Source organism: Lycorma delicatula, chromosome 8 (assembly GCF_047948215.1).
Source record: "Lycorma delicatula isolate Av1 chromosome 8, ASM4794821v1, whole genome shotgun sequence".
Classification (NCBI taxonomy): Eukaryota; Metazoa; Arthropoda; class Insecta; order Hemiptera; family Fulgoridae; genus Lycorma; species Lycorma delicatula.
This window is the reverse complement of record NC_134462.1, coordinates 130,173,924-130,191,148: the sequence shown is the minus strand read 5'-3', so window position 1 is coordinate 130,191,148 and position 17,225 is coordinate 130,173,924. Positions and strand designations below refer to the sequence as shown.

The window sequence follows — 17,225 nt, the reverse complement described above, 5'->3', positions numbered from 1 at the left end:
AATTCTACGCTCTAATTTTTTTTTTTGTTTCATAGGCGCATTAACCGATCAGCTTAAATTGGTACCAAAAAATGTTACACAAGGATAAAGGAACTATTGTAAACTGAAATAATTATCTACGAAAAATGTAGGCGGATATTTTTTGAAGCGCGGAGAAACCGGAAAATTGGTGAAAATCGACCGAATTGTAGAAGTAGATGGGAACATATTTTCCAGGCATAAAGATCACTCTGGTCGTGTTTTTTTCGCAACAGTGGGTATTCGGCGGAGTCGGTCCCTTACAAGCGCTGAATAAGTTCCCTACTTTCCTTACGTATACAAATGACAACTTTACCAAACGAACAAAATGGAAAGGGAAGATGAACTTTATACGTGTAATTTTGTTGACCTGTCTACAAGTGTCCCATACACAGACAACAGAAAGGTTAATCGGTAAAATGGGGCTATAGAAACACTGTGGTACAGCTCGTCATCAGATAGAACTGTCCGCGGAGGCTGATAGGTAACCAAGATTCATGTGAATGTATCTTAGATGCAATAAAGTAGTATTGGCCATCCGAAACGCGTTTGCAACTAAAAAAGTGATATTTCTATACAGAATATCAGGAAAATAAATGTTTTACTTTCAAGTAATAACTTTATATAACCAAATTTAAAAAGTGAGAATAAATGTTGCGCGTCTGTTTAAGAGAAAAAGATTAAATATTTTATTAAAAAGATAAAATAATACAAATTTTACAATTATGTTAATTTTTTATTTCAAAACATTACCAAAGGAAGAATAAACACATCTGTATTTACATAATTACAGTACAGCCGAATAGTTACTAAGTGGTGGGGAGAAAAAATTTTTATTATAAATACTAACCATGAGCTAAATATATCCTCAAACAGGGTACTCTTGTATAGTTTCACACAAGGGTGCCTTCATATTCATAGTCACCAATTAGAAATGGTCCATATATACTAGTTGGTCTGTCAAACACACTGTGACCCAACACTCTCCTACTCCGAGTCACCGTGTGTTGCTGCGAAAACAATGCCGTTCTTTTGCGGTGCACTGTACGTGTACAATATAAACTTGTACAAAAATTACAAATCTAGCAAAACATTTCTTACTGTTTTAAACAGCATGTGTGGGAGAAACCATTTTTTTTGTCTTCAGTCATTTGACTGGTTTGATGCAGCTCTCCAAGATTCCCTATCTAGTGCTAGTCGTTTCATTTCAGTATACCCTCTACATCCTACATCCCTAACAATTTGTTTTACATAATCCAAACGTGGCCTGCCTACACAATTTTTTCCTTCTACCTGTCCTTCCAATATTAAAGCGATTATTCCAGGATGCCTTAGTATGTGGCCTATAAGTCTGTCTCTTCTTTTAACTATATTTTTCCAAACGCTTCTTTCTTCATCTATTTGCCGCAATACCTCTTCATTCGTCACTTTATCCACCCGTCTGATTTTTAACATTCTCCTATAGCACCGCATTTCAAAAGCTTCTAACATTTTCTTCTCAGATACTCCGATTGTCCAAGTTTCACTTCCATATAAAGCGACACTCCAAACATACACTTTCAAAAATCTTTTCCTGACATTTAAATTAATTTTTGATGTAAACAAATTATATTTCTTACTGAAGGCTCGTTTAGCTTGTGCTATTCGGCATTTTATATCGCTCCTGCTTCGTCCATCTTTAGTAATTTTACTGCCCAAATAGGTCCATCTTTGTTATTTCTACTACATTTCATTACTTTTGTTTTCTTCTTGTTTATTTTCATGCGATAGTTCTTGCGTAGGACTTCATCTATGCCGTTCATTGTTTCTTCTAAATCCTTTTTACTCTCGGCTAGAATTACTATATCATCAGCAAATCGTAGCATCTTTATCTTTTCACCTTGTACTGTTACTCCGAAACCATATGCGAATATTAACTTAAATCCTATGGCGGGGACTGTATGCTGCGCGCGCAACCTGACGATATTAATAGTAACGCGTATAATGATAAATATATATTCTAGTACGTATAGTACTTTCAGTTTTCCAAACTAGCGGTTTAACCCACCGGGTTAATCTAGTGGTGAACGCGTCTTCCCAAATCAGCTGATTTGGAAGTCGAAAGTTCCAGCGTTCAAGTTCTAGTAAATACAGTTAGTTTTACACGGATTTGAATACTAGATCGTGGATACCGGTGTTCTTTGGTGGTTGGGTTTCAATTAACCAAACATCTCAGGAACGGTCGAACTGAGAATGTACAAGACCACAATTCATTTACACTCATACATATCATCTTCATTCATCTTCTGAAGTATTATCTCAACGGTAATTACCGGCGGCTAAACAGGAAAAGAAACTGCCGGTTTGCCAGTTGGCCTTAAAGAATAAAAATTTAATTTAAAAGTAATAGTAAACTATATGAATTTCTCCAAACTCCAAAAGTTAAGAATACGATTAACCAAGAATATCAGTTTTCAAAAAAGGACTTTAATTTATTCACATAACTATTTTACGATAATTTTCAAATATAAGCTATTAAAAAAAAAAATTATTTTATATATATTAAATTTGAAAGAAACAATAAAAATAGATATTAATAGAATATTAATAGAATGGAATTCTAATTTAGCACGTTATACTTTACGAAATGATTTCATAATTTTCTAGTAAACGCACATGATTTTTTTTTAAATAAAAAAAATCTGATGTGGACACGACATAACTTCCTTGTACACTTAATAAATTATACATAGACATTTTTTTAAAATGAAAAGTATGAAATTTTATTTCATTAATAACTTCCGATATTTTTTTCATATATATATACATATATTTTATTTTATTGAATTATTATTTGTCATAAAACTTGTTTTACAATCACAGATTATTATTAATAAATCTATATATTTAAATTAGAAAAAAAGTTATAAAACAAAATAGGATATGAAGTCTGATTCGAACCGATTTGCCTTCCTCTTCTAAGAACCAAATTAATTAAAACTTTATTTGCTATAACTCTGGAACCAATTAAAATAAGTACTACTTATGATATATTGTTGAAAAGCTCTCGATGAGGGCTTATTACTGCAGTTAACAAAAAATCCAAATGTTTTTGGAATTTGGACTTTTTTTAGACCCTTTTGGTTTAGTCGATTGCAATCAAATGGGCAGGTGCGCAAATAGATGTTACAACAGTCCTAAATTCAAAATTTCAACATCTTACGGCTAATCATTTTTGAGTTATGCAAGATACATACGTACGTACAGCCGTCATGCCGAAACTAGTCAAAACGGATTCAGGTCAAAATGGATATTTCCCTTGAAATCTGAAATTTTTCCCGATCATTGTACTTCGTACAAGGAAGTAAAGATTTTGAGAAAAATTATCATCAAACCTCTTGTAAAAAATATTACTTTTCAATCAAGTTTTTAGAATTTTTTGGCAATACAATCCTCTTTAAAAAAAAATAAAAATAAACAAACATAGAAAATAAAATAAAATTGTAGTGAACGATTCAAAATTCCGACGTTAAAAATATTTAAATTTTAAAAGTACGGTATTTATTTATTTAAAAACTGTAGCCAAAATTAAAAAAAAATCAAATAAACGTCAAGTATGTGAATAACAATATATCACTTTTTTTCAGTTTTTCATTAAAATTTTAAACAAAATACTGGAACAGTCTAATTTTAAATTTAAATAAATGATTTAACATACTTGGATAAACAAGCAGTACAAAAAAAAGGGAATAAACTCAGCACCCAGACATAAAATAAATAAAGAATAAAGTTGAAATATCAAGACGGATCTTGTTCGTGCAAGAATAAATAAGTTACCACGAATTAACCGTTTCTTTATATTTGATTTTTCAATCGAAGAATTCTAAAACTTTATTATACGATCAGGAAAAGTTAAAAACCTTTAACTAATCCAATAAAATAATTACATTTTTTTATTTTGCATAATTCATTAACTTTCTACTAATAAAAGTTGGAAAATTATTGCATGACATTTCCGGTTATTAGTAATAAAAATTAAAAGTTACACTCGAAAAAAAACAATATATATAGTACTTTTTAGAGGTGTGGAATAAATTAAAAAAATTTTTTTTTTAAATATTCTTATATAGGGTTAAGCTTAACAAATTTGCTTAAGTAAAGTTTTTTCTAAATCTAACATCCTCTTCAATTAAAATTAAAATAAGAAAAAGAGAATTTTCAAAAATATTTTTCTGTTTTAGGTCCAGGATATGTAAATATAAAAAAATTGTAGATATTTCTTTATATTACTATATATGATGTGTAAACTTTCAAAAAATATTTAAACCGAAGGGAAATAGAGCAAAGAACAAAAAAATATTTATTTTAATTTTATGAGTTGCGGGTTGATTTTTATTATAAATTTTTTTTGGATTATTTATACGTGCATTGCTTTAATAAAGATTTCTCTAAAAAAGTTTCTGAAGAAAATCTAGATCTGTTTTTCGTTACATTCTTCCACCCCTTAACGAATTTAGAAAAAAAATATATTTTAATAAAAAATAATTATTAAATTGATAATAAATAATATGCCCCAAGTATAAAAATATTTGAGCCAAATTTGAAGGAATTCGGTTCGGTCAATACTAGGAAATACGGCCAAAAGCAGTGCGACACACATACAAATTCACGTACATACACATTTTTTTATATATTATTGAACTAGCTGGAACTTAAAATGTAAAGTTTCGCAAAAAATCCTATACCCCATTATTACCATCATCATTATATTTTAACTTTTAATATTATAATTAAATTCTCCGGGAAAATAATATGAAATATCTACGACTCCATGGACATTCCGAATGTCCAAAAAAACATAAATAAAATTATATAAATTAACAAAAATCAAAACTTTTGAAGCTGAACAAAAAAACTAATTTCTATACTTATTACGTAAAAAAAGAAAACTGAAAAAAGATATAAAAAATAATACAATTGGCTGTGAACAGCTTAAGTCGAAAGTAAAAGGCTAGAGACAACAATACACACCAATTTTGTCTTGAACCCCAAAATTGTGTTACGTGTATAAATTACACTGTTCACTGAGCCCCAATATGAGCTTTATTAGTACGTTATAGTAATCAACCGTGTTGGTCTAGTGGTGAACTTATCATCGGAAATCGGTTAATTTTGAAGTCAGAATTCTAAGGTTCAAATCCTAGTAAAGAATTTTAAACAGATTTTAATAGTAGATCGTAGATACTGATGCTCTTTGGCGGTTGAGTTTCAATTAACCACACATCTCAGGAACGATCGACCTGAGATATACAAGATTACTCTTCATTTATATTCATCCATATCATTATCATTCATCCTCTGAAGTAATACCTTCGGATTGTTCCAGAGGCTAAAATAGAAAAAGAGTACGTATAACGAGTATTTGTCTTATTTTTTACTCGTTTATTGTTTTGTTCCTTTTTTATGTTTTACAGGTACTTTTTAAAAATTACTGTTTACGTAATGAGTCTAATTTAATTTTAATTATAATATTTTGGTAACTAACTGTTTAATTAAAGTAAAACTCAATACGAATTAAAATCTGATTTTATACATATAAGTAAAAAAATTGTGTTTCATAGTTATAGGCAATATTCCTTTATTTACCTTATAATGTATGTATGGAAAATAACTTTTCAACAACATATATTGATTAATATTAAACAACACTTTCTATAAGAAAATACTAAATTTTCACAATCCTCCCTAAACAAGTATCGATGTAAAAAATTTTTGCCGTATAATCAAGCAAATACAAAAACAATCCACAGATAGTTACTAGCATATTTTCAAGCAGTGTGTTATCAAAAGATTCAAAATTTTATTTTGAATTGATGGAAAATGCCGAAGAAACTTCACAGGTGGTCACAAATAAAAACAAAAGATGAAAAATCAGTATTTTATTAATAATTTCAAATGCCACTACGAACTCCGACCTTTACATAAAACAACTTCCATCTTATACTTTCCAGTATAATTTAAACTCGATATTATTTTATATAATATACGTTTGAAAAGACGTATTTAATTGTATAAATTAAGTTTCCACTTACCAAAAATGTAAAAAGTGTAAATCTGCTCCGAAAGTACTAACTTTCGGAGCTGTTACTCCATCTTCAGGGAATTTTTAAAAGATGTTAATTTAAATTCAAATCAACAATCATTTTAAGTTAAACTGTTCATAATAGTCGGTTGTCAAGAATAAAATTAATTCAAAAAGACAGTAACGTTATATTTGTAAGATATTTGCGACTATTATGCTAAAATAACGGTTTAATTTAAAAACTATTATTGATCTGAATTTAAATTAACATCTATTAGAAAATCCTTGAAGATGGAGTAACAGCTCCATCCGAAAGTACTAGGATTTACACTTTTTAAATTGTTGGCTGTATACCACAGGTGCCAAATGCTTATTAAATTAAATCTAAAGTTATATTTAATATTAAAAGTCTAAACGAACTGAGCTTTCCGTATGAGGATTACACCGGTTGAACTTAACCGTTCATAATTAACTATCCAACTCAATTATATATTTAATATGATGGAAGCCCTTAAAAAAAAATTTCAACAACGATTAGAATTTTATTTCCTTGTACGAAGTAAAGGAATTTTACTTTCTTGTGATCGCGAAACATGTCGGTTTTCTGATTTCAACGGAAATATCCATTTTGACTAGTTTCAGTGTAACGTTTGTACGAACGTATGTATCTCGCATCCCAAAAACTATTAGCCGTTGGATTTAGGACTATTTTAATTAACATCTTGTTGTGCACCTCTACTTTTGATTGCAATCGAATGAACCAAAAGTGTTGAAAAAAGCCCAAATTCCAAAAATATTTGGATTTTAGACTTTTTATTAACTGCATTATTAAGTCTCACTGAAAGCTTTTCAACCATATATATATATATATACATGCATATACCATAAGTGGTACTTATTTTAATTAGTTCCAAAGTTATAGCCAAGTAAAATTTTAATTAATGAAATATTTGGTTCTTATAAGGGGAAGGCACATCAATTCGAATCAGACATCATCTCCTGCTTTTTAATTTTTTTTTTTTAATTTAAATATATTGATTTATTAATAATTACTAATCTCTCTGACTGTAAAGAAAATTCGTTAGAATAAATAATAATGCAATAATAACAATAAAAAAAAATATTAAAAGAATCATAAGTTATTAATGAAATAAAAATTTATGTACTTTTTATTTAGAAAAAGAATGTGTATATGTAATTTAATAGGCGTACAAGGAAGTCATGTGGTGTCCACATCAGATTTTTACATTTATAAATGAATTAAAATTCTACGAAAATTAAATTGAAGTACTCTATATTATTACAATTATAATTTTTGTTTTTAAGTAAGCATAAAGTTTAGTTATGACTCACCATATAAAATAAGACGGTCATTAGTCATTCGAAAAGGGACGAGAAAAAACCCGCCTATTAATATTGAGTGAATGTCTATGTCACAAAGAGTTATTCTAAATTCATCATTCAACGGAACGGGATGTCAATTATTTTGACCTTAAAAAAGTAACCTACGACCTGCCACTATTGATCTTTTTAAATTATTTTTTGACTGGCGTTTACGACATATATTAAAAATAGTACGCGTTATATAAATGATTAATAAAAAAATAGAAGTCATATTATATAGTCTTTGATGTACGGTTCTGATATAATGTATTCCTTTGTACCAATATCAGCCTTTTTAGAATACGTTACTCCTTGAATAACATTCATAAAAAATAAGCTGACCACACAGTTGTAGGACTTTCCTGTTACCCGGCTAAAAAGCCGCGTGACGGGAAAGTCCTACGACTGTGGGTTGTTTCTGATGTACGGCTTACACATACAACTTAATTAAAAATATTTATCATTTTTATTTAAATATAATATTTTTTTAAATTTAATTAATGATTCTAACTAAAGCGCGCGCGCATACCGTATTTAATTCGTGCGGATGTGGCGGTACTAACGGCGACGGTCATCACTAACTAAACCAAAGTAATTTCACAAGATACATAGAACAAATTTCCCTTGTACGATCAGCAGACCGGTGTACCGCGAGGCTTAACGCACCAGGCACCGAGTAAAACGGACGAACAACTTCGAGACCCAGCTAGACCGACTTACTTTTTGTACTTTTTAATTCTACCGCTAACCTGTGACGTCACAACATAGCAGTCGACTACAACAGCATTTTTTTGAGAATGGGACTGCGATTTTGTAAAAACTTTTTTGCAAATATTGTTATTTTTCAATCATTAACAATTGTGCGTAAGTAAAATATGAGCTTAGGCAAAATCTCGAGATACTGACGGTGACCTTGCTCTACAGCCTCACCCCCTTGACCTTTTAAGTTAAAACCTTAATAGCATCAATATCCCATATATAGAAGTAATCCTATCGAGTTTGGTTGAAATAGATCCAGTAGTTCTGGAAATAAGGTGATTTAAAGGCCAACACCGAACACATACACGTTCATTCGAACATTAATATCATGAAAATTTCCATCCGGTTTTTGGTTTTTTTGAATTGCTTAGGTGTCAAAACGTCGAGATCCGGTGAAAACGTTATATGCCCAAATTGGACCGATTACAATACTTTCCCTTCTAGAGCTATAGCGCTATCTAGTCGGGAAAGTAATATTGCAACTACGACAATATCTAATAAAAACTATCGGAATTATTTGTCAAATTATATCTTTTCCAGTAGTTTTAAAAGGGCTTTACAACAACGGTTAAAAATTGAGGTTTTTGAATGTTAATCTGCGATATTTTATTTCGTATCCTTACATTTGTCTTCTAAAAACTAAAAAAAAAGTACTGTATTATTTGAATATATTTTAATTTACCTCAAACGAAATGAGAAAAAAAATTGTAAAAATATCTCTTTAACCGATATCTAATTAATATTTTTCGTTGCCCTGTCCCAATTTAATCGTTTATCGATTTACGGTAATCCAATAATCGACCTTTTATTCAAGTAATGAATAACGACTGATATCTATCAGTCAGGAATTATATTTTAATAAGCTGAATACGAACAATTTTTAAAAACGTTGTGTGTAGTTATAATTAGCAAATACTACGAAGAGGTTGAATTGATTTTCATGTAAAAAAAAAATTAATATCACATTTAATATCACGGTTACATTTATCTGCTGAAAAGAAAAAAAACTGTTATCTTTGTAGACAGCTGCTCATTAAAGAAGGATTTCTTACGAAAATATACTGTTCATTTTATATGTACTGATATTAATTCAAATTACCTATATATATAGGTACATTTTTTAATTGTAAAATAGTATACTTGGAAAATGAATGATACCTGTTAGGTATTGGTCCAAAAAACCCAACTTGAGCAAGATACACGTTAAATAATTAGTTACAAAGTTACAATTAATAATCTTTTTTTGTTGTTTTACACGACTGTAAATTCTTGTTACGTTAAAAAAGTAATAAAAAATTAATTTATGTTTTCCAAAAACATTTCATTGTTATTATTGAAATAAAATTATATATTTTATTTTCCTAATGTGTACGTTGCAATCAGTTCAACTAGTGAACAATAAGTGAACCCCCCCCCCCCCCCAGGCCAACTGAGATGACGATATATGTAACATAAATGAGGCGTAGTCTTGTACAGATTCAGGCCCACTATTCCTAACACGTGTGGTTAATTAAACACCAAAGTACAACGGTATACTCTCTAGTATTCAAATCCGGATATTTTAGCGTAAAAATATTTATAAAATAATGCAGCACTAGGATCACCATAATTAATTACTATTAATTATGAAGCGAATTATTAAACTTCAAGCTCATTGAAAATAACATAACCCGATTAATACAATTAAATTTTATATTTAAATAAAGGTACCAAATTTCTTTATTCTTTACAATACATATGTGAAATTTTCAATCAATCTTTATAAAAATTTAAGTCTATGGAAATCGATGATTATTGAAAAAAAATACTTTCGAATATTAGGAAAATTAGAGGTGGAAAAATAATTGTAATTTCATATCATACTACAAAGTTTGTTTGTTACTCGATCAAGCAAATAACTTCTGCACCGATTTCGATGAACCTTTTTTTTACTTTTTTTTATAGAAAAACCAATAAGCTACACAAAAAACCGATATCATAAATTAGTTTTTCCAAAAAATGAAGAAATTATGCAATTTTGAAAAGATTTATCAGTTAGTGAAACGTGTAAATTTTTTTATTTCGCGAATACTACTGCACCGATTTTAATAAATTTTTTTTATAGAAAAAACTTAATTTTTTATAGGCTTTTCTTTCTTTTCCTGTTTAGCCACCGGTAACTACCGTTTAGATAATTCTTCAGAGGATGAATGAGGATGATATGTATGAGTGTAAATGAAGTGTAGTCTTGTACATTCTCAGTTCGACCGTTCCTGAGATGTGTGGTTAATTGAAACCCAACCACCAAAGAACACCGGTATCCACGATCTAGTATTCAAGTCCATGTAAAAATATAACTGGCTTTACTTGGACTTGAACGCTGTAACTCTCGACTTCCAAATCAGCTGATTTGGGAATTTTTTATAGGCTAAATTGGTACAAGTACACGTTCGAAGCCTCGGGTAGGAGCTAGTCTGAGTATTTAGTACATATTTGTATTTTTCTGAATACCGATTTACGTTGTAGAACAGGAAGGAAAATTTTAATTCTGGAGTTGATAAAAATCACTTACCAAAATTTTTTTTTTTGACAAAAAATAGATCTGTTAAAAATATGTAATAAATAAAAAGGTGTTTTTTTCGAAATATTGAGGAAAAGGCGGAGTGAATTTTGCGGTAAATTTTTTTTAAATAGTAAAATAAGGATTCATGCATATACTGAGATTAATATATATATAGTGCGGTTATGTTAGTAAACTTTTGAGAAAATTGATCCCAGAAAACTATCTATTCCCATCCCCTGGAGATATTAACCCCAATCATTTACAAACAAATTTCCCAAATACAAGAATCTGTACAAAATTTCATCGAAAGTCATCAAGTTCATCATGCCAAAAGTTATTAAGCTTCAAACACGCCAACACACACGAACGTACGAACATTACCCCCACTTTATCTTGTTTTTTGGAGTACCTAGTCATGAAACATTGAGAAATGTAAAAAATCCATACCCCATTTTTTGACTGATTAAGAGAGCTCAAGAACTATGATGCCAAGAAACTAGAATCTGTAATTCAGTGATTAAATGCTGCCACAATAAGGGCAGAAGGAAAACGCTTTGAACTTTTTCTCTGATGCGGCTTACACATATGATAATAAAACACTTTTTGTCTCAATAACAGTTTTCTAAATAGTAACTGAAGAAATTGTACCGTGTGTTAAGTTTTACTTATATTGATAAATGATCATGAAATGAAAGAGCCACACAAACGTTTTTCCCTATAAGTGTTCAATTTGAGCACCATTCATCACAAGGCAGACATCCACCCAATAGTAGAGTTAATCAGCATATCTGGAGTGACTGATGCGACAGCTACATGTCTCAAGTCGAATAGGTCAGGTTGTAACGGTGGGTCATACACATCCAAAGACAAAATTCGCATGGGAATCAGATCGGGCGAACGTGGAACAAGCACTGTCATCTCATTCCCGGCGACCCACCCCGAGGTCGGAGAGAACGTCATTCAACCGATCACCTACAGCGTTATGCCAGTGAGGAGACGTACCATCTTGTCAAATAAAGTTCTGCGGTTCGTATTGCAGTTAAGGAAAGAGCTACAGTTGTAGTATATCAAGATAGTCCATTCCAGACACACTTGCTTCCAAGAAAAAGAACGGCCCGTAAACCGTGCCGTCGGGATACGGTAAAAAAAACATTCAATTTTGGGAGTTTAGTTCACATTCCAATATTTCGTGAGCATTTTTTGATCCCAGATGCGCACATTATGAGCGCATCTGGGATTTACTTTACCGTTAACATAAAATATTGATTTGTCACCGAATAGAACACGATAAAGAAAGTCTTCATAGTCACGGTGAGGTCATTTCATTTGCGAAGCTAACACGCAAACCATAATGTGTAGACTTTATAGCTTGCGCACAGCTAAAATTGTTTGAGTTGCTCTTTTATTTCATGTATAATTAATCAATGTGCGAGAAACTTAAGAAATATTACACGGTTTTAAAACCCCGATATTCATTCTGAAATACACAGTATTTTGGCCCAATCGTCGTTATACGTACGAAAACGAAAGATACAATTTTTAATTCTAAAATTAAAATATATGTTATTAAATATTACATTAATTATAAAAAAAAGAAAAGGAAAAATTAAACCAGTAGATGACCTAAAATACCTAAGAGTTTAATACGAAAAATAAAACAATTTAATAAAGAAAAAAATATAGACACACCAAGCTTATAAGATAAAAAGCGCTTTAGAATGAAAAAAAAACCTTAATTACTGTTTCAAGAAAATGTAAAAGAACTCTAAAAGCTAATTATTTCAAGCACTGTACAATTAAAATGAAAGAAAAAGATACGGTATAATAATAAAAAAAAGTTAGAGAAAATTAAAGATAGATTAGCAGAGAACTGAGAAAAATCTACAAGCAAGAGAAATTTGAACACATCGAGAAGTAACCTAGTTTAATCCAACGGAATGAAAAAGTGGAAAAGGGGAATAGAAATTGTACTCACGCGCGGGCGTGCGCGTATTAAAACGAAGAAAGATATAGAACTATTACAGAACGTTTCGTTTCAAGTATCTAAGAGTAATAATTAAAAAAAAAACCTTGTAAACACAAGCCACAACACTTTTTAGCTTAGTACGTCGTTTTCTATCCAACATCTTCTGTTGTTAAAGTTTATTTCTACAGAAACAAGAATATTCGATTTAACTACGTGCAAAAAAGGGTTAGATAAAATAGAGGACCAAAAATCTATATTTTCTATTTACACTACAGTTATAACCGAGAAGTCAACTAAATCCCGCTAAGTTACCCAACTTAATTACCTTATGCTCTAATAACCAAAAAATTATCTAAGCTCTGTATTAATTTCATTCCACATATAAAAAAAACCTGAGATGAAAACTGCTCATCGTTAATAGAATCTATAAAGTAAAATATTACAGTAACCAACTCTTCCATTACTTTTTTACTTTAAAGGAAAACAAGAAAAGAAAAATCTAGTAAAATACATTAATATTCAAAGCTTTACGATGGAAATCTAAAAATTGTTACTAGATTTTCTACGTCAAATTTCTTTAAAAGCTAATAAAAATGTTAACTCCTGTAATAGTTCTTAAAAAAAAATTTATTTAAATGATTAAAAATATCTCGAAATTTTAAGTTTTAAAGAAAAATGAATGTATATAAAATGATAAAAAAAGAAAATAATGTTTATGAGCATGATTGACCGATTATGCTCAAGAAAATATAATTTTGCCTTTTACTTGCACGAATATAAAATTTATTTTACAAATAACTAACAATGAAATTAAATAGTTTCTATGAAAACGACATAATTTTATTTATTATTTTGTGTATAGTAATTAAATTGAAGGGTTTAGGACATGAATGAACGAACGGGCGAGGATTGACTCGCCGATACTTTCTAAGAAACTCGCCTCCGAAGTCGTTTTTGCAACAGCGTCAAACCCGAGGGTTTTATCGGTAGACAAACCGGATGGTGACTCTTCTTTAACCTTTAAAGGTGAGGTGGTGGAAAATTTGGAGGCCACAAAACGAAAAAAGGATTAAATATAGTAAGTGTAAAAGATACACCTAAAGGTGTAAGAATAATGTCACATGATAGCGAAACTGAACGTAATACCAAGACTAATGAGGGGATTAACCGATATTCAGTTAGGACAGTGAAAACAAGGATATTATAGTCATGGTGGTGCATTGTTATTTCATACTTTTTACGTTTCTGATGTTTATTTTTCGCTCCACTAGTGTACCGTATTGGACTCATTTTTCGGTCGGGTAAGTTCAGCTCAATCTGTGGACTTGCTGATAATGTTTTGTAGGATCCATAGTAAGCGTTTTACACCGATGGTTATGTCACACGAGACATTCGGATCGGAGTCATGTGGCCAATGTCCTGATGCTATTAAGAAGACCTCCAATAAAGCCCCAAAGGCTAGGTACGGAGGGAGTGACGTGACGACTGGATCTGGTCATATAGCGGGTATCTTCCCTTCGGAGTCAAGATATGTAATAAAAATAATTAATATATAATACCTTAAACGTTTATTTCCTTAAACAAACTGTACAATTCCAGGAACGGATGATAGTTTCCTTTTCGAAACTCTGAACCTGTCCTCAAGCGATTAAGTAATCTCTGAAAGGAAAATAAATTCTGTCCAAAAAGGGTTAGGATAGATTGCGATTAATTCAAATTCGTCGTAACTGAACGGAAATGTGTCGGGTGATACTTTATCCATATAGATATCACCTAAACATTTTGTCCCTTGCTGTTGGATCTTCCTAATTAAATGGTGGATAACTTTTTTGCCTGATTGGTATAGACTGATTATTTTATTTTATTTGGACGGAGTTTGAAAATGCGTTTCGATCCTTTTCTAGATCTTGATTCTTCTAAAGTTACTGGAGTTATTTCTCAGAAAAGGTGCATTATTATGCGTCTTTCTAACGGCGTAATTTCTCTTCAGACCTTCCTCTAAAGGTCTTTCGGCTAGCACTAAAATAAAGTGACTATAAAACTAGGTTCTTCAGCAGGCGTATGGTGGGGGCTACAGTTTTGTGATGGGTGTAATGCACTTCCTTCGAGGATAGATTTATATTGGAGGCGGTTACCTGCTTCTTAGATAGTGATAGGTGAAGGAAAAAACATGGATTTTGGAGGTCCTTCTTCGTCTTCCATTGTTCTGGGCTGTGCTTTCTCTACTTTTATAGCATTAGCTTTTTCTTTCTACCGGACTCTTTGTGTTTGGTGACTATAATTAATTACAATTACACCCACATGCAGTTGGGTATAATTCCACGCATATGATGACGAGATCTGTACAGCCGGTTCATCTAGGCTTCTAGATCTGTTGCCGAAGGTAGTCTGTGGAGCGGAGCTATTTGGAGACTTTGTTTCCTATCCGGTGATTGCACTATGATCCAGATGCCGAAAATACTTACGGGGTTAATCATAATAGGATTAACGCCGTTTTGTTTATTAGGAATTACTCCAGAACGGTTCAATTTTAAATTAAATTTAGGAGGTGATCTAGTTAGACTGATCCTTGATTCAAATATGGACCGTATAGCATTTTAAAAGTACTCGTATATGTTGGAATAGGAAGCCATTATCAGCCGGTCAAAAAAAGTATTTTGTACTTTTGCTGATCGAACGTAATTCTAATGAAATATCAAAAGAAAAATGTTTTAATAATTTTTTTTTGACTGATGAATTAATTCAACACAGATGTTTACAAAGATCCTGTGCCTGGGAATACGAAAATAAAAATTTGAAGAGTATGAAAAATGCCATGCCTGACCGGGATTCGAACCCAACCCTCCGGATGATCGGCGGAGACACTACTACTCCGCCACGCAAATCGGCAATTTTACATACATTCTTTTTTTTTTGTTATTGTCCTTCTGTTTTATGAAAAAGGGTACACACCTAACATCATCAGCGAATGAAATGTAATTTAAAATTCTCTTATTTTGATCGGTAATTCAACCGATAACTAAATAAAATAGGAAAAAAAAATTAATAATAAAAATAATAAAGAAATTTTTTCCAGCAATCCATCAGATATAATAAATAACACATCAATCATATATATATATATATATATACGCACACATAATCACATACACAAGGTAAAATATTAACAACTAATTAAGAAACATTTCTATAGTAACTTACAAGATAAAAAAAAAAATGATTAAAATATAATTACAATACTTGTGTGTGTGTGTGTGTGTGTGTGAGTATATATATATATATATATATATATATATATATATATATATATATATGCTTATGTTGAAATATATACCAAAATAGGGAAGATAACGCAATAAAAAAAAACAAAATATTGTTTAAAAAAAAAAACCTGTACAAGTGTAGATCTGATTGAAACATGATGTGGGATGAAGGTCACTCTAATCGAGGTGAAGAAATAAAACAAAACCGAGATTATATTATAAAGAATTTATAAGTGTAATTCAAAATGTTTTGGCAAATGACCATGGAAATTTTACTTGTACATTAACATATTAAATAATGATCAGATGAAAAAAAAGGGAAGAAATCTGTATAATATGCCAAGATATTATGATAGACATTTAGTTTTGTATTGCAACGTCAAATAAAACCTCCTACATATGATGAGTTTCGTCGGTCTTTAAGATACGAAACGGACAAGCTGGCTGGCTAAAGAACAGGGCGGTCTACCACTTCCTTATTTGGTTACTGGAGTTGTCCTCCAGACCACCACCTGTTCTTTTGTTGTTGTAGTCATTAAATATAAAGAGAACAGACCAGACTAAAAGAAGAGTCTCTTAAAATAAAAGTGTGTAACGAAAACACTTTCGTTTTTTTTTATTAAACTATGTATAATCTAACTAATAAAATTGCAATTTGTTAAAATATTAATTAAAAAATTATTTAAAATACGCAGACGTAAACTATTAAAGAATTCTATATATCCATAAAATATTCCTGGAATGTATGATTGGTAAATTAAAATGTATGACCTGCTGGACTGATTTTCATTACGATTATCTTTAACCAATTCGTAAATTATTCTTCATTTTTGTTCGCCTACAGCCCATTTGAGCTTTGGTCTCCTGTACAACAAATATCCAGATTTCTTCATCATCAACAAATCTCTCCAATCTCTTTATCCGATCTCAGTACCAGATGTTCATCCTCCCATGCCCTCCTCGGTCTGCATCTTTTTCTCCTTGTTTTTAAGCCTTTCTTTCAATATTATATTTGGCGTTTTTACAGTATGTTCAAAAAGTGACGAAATCTTATGGAAGAATGCGTCCTTCTTTTGTGGCTGGTTTAATTTAGGGAAAATGGGTTACACAATCCAGCAGATAATATTCAAAGTCTTCCAATACACTAGATGTGCCAGTTATGATCAGACCTAAAAACGCCTTCACAAAAAAGTATGGTGTAGATTCACCAAACAAGTTCTCCATCAAGAGGTT

General features: G+C 30.9%; 1 protein-coding gene across 9 annotated transcripts in view; it reads right to left on the bottom strand.

The window, feature by feature from the left end:
* Positions 1 to 17,225, bottom strand: part of DIP2 (disco-interacting protein 2) — a 651,591-nt gene that overhangs the window by 149,746 nt on the left and 484,620 nt on the right. The gene's annotated exons all lie outside the window — the stretch shown is intronic.